Source organism: Crocodylus porosus, unplaced genomic scaffold, assembly GCF_001723895.1.
Source record: "Crocodylus porosus isolate Cpor-Errol unplaced genomic scaffold, CroPor_comp1, whole genome shotgun sequence".
NCBI lineage: Eukaryota > Metazoa > Chordata > Crocodylia > Crocodylidae > Crocodylus > Crocodylus porosus.
Window position 1 is genome coordinate 42,597,681 of NW_017728949.1, and position 5,258 is coordinate 42,602,938.

The window sequence follows — 5,258 nt, forward strand, 5'->3', positions numbered from 1 at the left end:
GCAGGAAGAACTACTTCACTGTAAGGGTGGCCAGAGCCTGGGATAGGCTTCCCAGAGAGGTGGTGCTCTCACCTTCCCTGGAGATCTTCAAGAGGAGACTGGATAGGCACCTGGCTGGGGTCTTATGACCCCTTCCATCCCCAGTGCTCCTTCCTGCCCATGGCAGGGGGTCAGACTCAATGATCTGTCTAGGTCCCTTTCGACTCATTGATTCTATATTCTTACAACCCACTTTGGGGTCACAATCCACAGGTTTAGAAACACTGATCTACAGGAAGAACTGATAAACTATTATCCCTGTGAAACAAGGACGACACTGGAAAGTTATCACCTATTCAAAAAAAAAAAAATCCCTTGAGTGTAATAACTACCTCAGAATTGTAGTAAGTGAAAATAAACTACAGGTATCCTTTGGCTGCATGAAAATTTGATTTTTATCTTGATTTAACATTCTGGTTTTCATTATTAACATAAATCTTTGGTAAAAGCCAGTCTATCACACCTTAAAGAGAATGAAAATGCCATTAAAAGAAAGCTGCCAATTAAGAGTTTGCTGAGAATGTTGGATCCAGAGCATTCTGCATGCTTTTAGGAGAATGAGGTACATGTTTGCTAAGCAATAACTAAATAAGTGGTTTCTAGCCACGTAAAGCTTTATCCTTGCTTAACAGTGAAGCAACACAAGTCTTTTTATTATTTAATCAAACCCTATTCCAACTCGCATTAATTTCAATGAACTGAAATGATGCAATTTTGTTGCAAGGTAAGTAGATGAAATGGAAGTTTATTCATTTTAATTCTTCAGACAAGGCTGGGATTCATGAGTGATTTTTATCATAGGAAGTCTTCACTGTTAAACAAGGACTAACTGTAGAATCTGAAATCCAGACTGACTGGATTTACAAAATGGCTCATTGATCTAAAAAACAGTTCTGGAATATACTTAGGCTTAGTTCTGGAGATGCACAGGGTTCTTGTTTCAATTCAAGTAACTAAGTAATGGGTTCTATTCCTTACGGTTTCACAAACTGTTCTGAACTCAGGCAAGTGATGTAACCTCTCCAGTGACCACAAGAGGATGGACTTCCATTTATCAACCATATATCATTTATAGCTTTTTATGGCATTTTACCTGTAATCCTTAGGCATCACATAAAACATCTGATCTCATATGGCCAGGACTTCTTTAAATTCTTTATTACTCTCCATTCAAAATATCCCTGCCCTTCCGCATTTCCAACTTGCCATGTACATTCTGAACAAAGCCAGGCACTGAAGTAACAATCAAGCAGCTGCCTTTGAATGCAATACTGCAGAGCATAGCCAACTAGCACATTTCCTCAACAGTTAGGGTGTTAGTCTTGGTGTTCCAGCCAACTTTCAACTTACTGATTTTTCCTGAACATTTCAACTGAATAAATTATCTTCTTCATTTCAAATCCTAAAACTGAGTTACTGTAGGAGAGAGTGACAGATGGGTTAATTTTATTGGAAACCGCTAGATGGATTAGGTTTGTAATTCTGTAAAATGCATTGCTTTGCAAAAAGCACCAGCAAATTCAATAAATAAATATACACACAGAGCCAAGTTTTCAGCCTGTTCCCAGGCAGAGTGCCTCTGCTTGGCAGTGGGTACATACACAGAGGACCGAGATGAGAAATCTCACCCTCCAACTGCAAAGCAGACCAACAGACACTGCTTCTGTTCAGTGGCTGAATTAATGCTCTGTGGGCCACTTCCTTCAACCTGATTCCCATGAGGTTTCTAGACTCAGGGAATCCACACAGCAGTGGGTCCTTTGGCCCATCCACCTCTGCCCCTTTTGCCCATCTGCCCCCTTTGTGTTCCTATATGGTAAGCTCTCATGTGGAGGAGCTTTATCCCCTCACTTCAGGTGTCCCTTCCATTGCACAGTAGAATCACCTTAAGTCTACAACCAGTTCTACTTTACAGCCCTGGGGGAAGGGTCAGACTTGCCTTGGTTTGATATGGGCAAAAAATAAAAATAAAAAACATTTATGACCTAAGTCAAAGTCCAGTGTAGATGTCCAGTGTAGATACTGGTGGTGCATTCTGGAATCTCTAATGAGCATGATTTAATTATGTATGCAAAGCCTAATGAGCACAAAGGAAATAACCAGACTCTACAGTAACAGGAAATGAAACAAAGTCTTAACTAAAAAAGTGCTGGCTGAAAAGCCAGCTATTGTCAGAGCTTTGAGAGTTCAAATCCCTCTGCTGTTATAGACTGGCTTCAGCCTGGCAAAACAGTGAAGTGTACTCGTTTGCTTCAATGTAGACAGCTTTTAAATGTATTACTGTTGTGTTCTACCTACAGAACATGATAATTCAGTTGAAGGTTCCCAATGAAGTGCTTAGCTATGTTTAACGCCAACAAGGATTAATTTGCTAATACTTATCAAAAGTCAAGTCTAGAAGTGTCTGTTTTTAAGTGATGAGTTGACTCATCTTTTTAATGTATTATGTCCAATGCAGGGTGTGACATCTCTGTTTCTGTGTTTATTCTTGTTGCCCTCTACAAAAGATGTTGGGGTTTTTTATAATGATCATGAGTTTATTTTATTTAGAAATCTTCTCCCCATCACAAAGTCAATTTAAAAATAGTGCATAGGGTGGTTAGTGTTCACCTATGGCCCCTGCATGATTAATCAGTTAAATTGTAATCTGGCGACACGCTGAAATAATTAATGGTATCATAAAACAAGAAAAAAGCCACAAAGTTGTCCCACAAAAAATGTGTAATAACTTTGTGACTTGTTCCTATGATGCCATTAATTAAATGTTTGACCACCTGCCCCCTGTGGCTATCAGCCCTATCAGCTGATCCTTGATCCAAACTATGGGGAGTACCAGGTGATCCATGGGGATAGATCAGCTGACAGGACTTCCAGCTGCAGGGCTGCATGGTGCATCCTCATGGCTGGGAGCCTGGATCAGTTGATGGGACTCCCAGCCATGGGAGCACATGATACACACCCACAGCTTGGAGCCCCATCAGCTTCAGGCTCCTGGCTGTGGGAGTGCATAGTGCACTCATGAGGCAGGGAGCCCTGTCAGCTGAGGGGGCTACCAGCCATGGGAACTTACTACTTGCTGCTGCAAGTAGATCCCAGCATCATGATCCTGGGCTCCCCCTGCACCATCAATAAGCATGATGGGAACTGATGCTGGATCCCACAAACACACGTTCTGCCATGTACCTGCAGCATAGCAGAAGGTACAATTGTGTGGATTGCACATCAGATCCTATCATGCCTTTACCTGCACATCTAAAAGGGTCCTCTCAATCCCAGTCTTTGAAATGGAGTTGAACATGGTTTGATCTGCTCTACAACTTCAGTTTAATGTTTTTTAGTGTTGGTATGACTGCATGTATTGTTGCTACCCACCATCTATAGTGGGTATGTCTTCACAAGAGAACCTGACCAAAATATTAGTAATGGTGATGGCTAGTGCAGGTTCCATTGAATTTAACTGCATAGGAAACCCAAGAGTTGACATTGTGTAGTATGTTTTAAACCTGTTCTAAGGTGGGATATATAATACCATTCAAACAATTGGCAGCCTAGCTCTATCAGAGTTCCTGATATTGCTAACCCTTGTAGAACTGAAGAATGCCTCTACAATAAGCAGAGTTATAATTTTGATAAAGCTCATTAGGGCAACAAATTTCAGACTTCCTTTCCAAGCAGTGTTAGTAAAATATATGTCTGTAAAGAAAAACCTTGCTTACTACAGAATTAACTAAATACCTGCTAAATACCACTGTCCATTTACTGTTTGTTGTGTCCCGTCTCACTGTGACAATTCATGTAAGCACCTCACAACAAAGAAGGACAACATATTTTAAAGCTCTAGTATATAAATAAGAGTGAAGTGCAGCATTCATTCAACATGAGAAGCTGGCCCCATGTACCCTGACAAATGACTTCTCATGAAATCGGGGGAGTGTCCACAGAGGAATCAACCTGTAGAACAGAGCTCTCCAGCCTTTTTAAGTAGGATACCTTTGGCATTTAAAAGCAACCCAAGATCTACCAAGCACCCCGCCCCCTAAGCAGCAGGTAAGTCTGTGGATCGAGGCAGAGGGAGAAAAAAATTGTTTAGGGGTGCACCTCCCCAGCAGGTAAGTCTCTCCTGGCTGGGGCCTCACTCAACTTACCCCTGCTCCTGCCCCTGTGGCACTGTCCCTGACCTCGGCAGCCTCAATTTAGCCCCCGCCCCTCCCTCCCCCACAAAATGACCTGCTGGACTGTGATGCATGTGTGCATGCATGTGGGCACTCAGCACCCCCAACCCGTCTCAGATTGACTCCAAGAGGCTCCAAGTTCTAACAGTTAATCAAGATCCACTGGGTGGTGACCACTACTGTAGAACCTTGAAAGTTCTCATTGTGTCAGGAAAACCTGAAAGAATGAAATATATTCCCTTCAGGACTGGTGAATGTAATTAACTAGAATCAGTAAGTGGACAGCAGGTAGTAGGTATTTTGCAGCAAGAACATCTTTCAAAAATTAAATCATACCACCTATGTCAGCTGAACTATGAAGCTGAGCATGGAAACTACTTGAATACTTGGAGAAGTCCGAAATTAGACATTAGAATTTATTCTGCATGATCTCCATGAAGTAAGAATTGTGCGTAGCAATTGCATAAAGAAAGCTAATGATATAAATGTTAATTCTGGAGACATAATCAATATAATCAAATTAATTTTATATAGTGAATTAATATTCTAGATGCACACAGCTGAAACTGACTGAACCATGCAAAAAATCATACATTTATAGCTTTTCATGTTCAGTTTTCCAGTAATGTCCTTAGTCACTTCTTAGGCCATCAACATTTAGCTAGTCAGCTTTTTGTGTCCAGGAAGTGCACTGTGCCTATATTGTTATTGCTTAAATATATACTTCTTTATATAGTAATATGTATTGACTGGAATTCACCTGGGATGCATAAAAAATTAGAGTTTCATAATCTGTGGCTAAAGCTTTTACTGAGTTCTAATAATACTGTGGAATGAAAAGACCCTTTTGCAAACCCCACCTAGAAATTATGAAGTTAAGCCAACAAAAGGTATGAACTAGTGGTGTGTAGCAGGGCACTAGGGTGCCTGCTACTAGCAGGAGGAATAGGGCTGCTGAAGTTTCATAGATTCATAGACATTAGGGCTGGAAGGGACCTCGGGAGATCATCGAGTCCAGCCCCCTGCCCAAAGGGCAGGAAGTCAGCT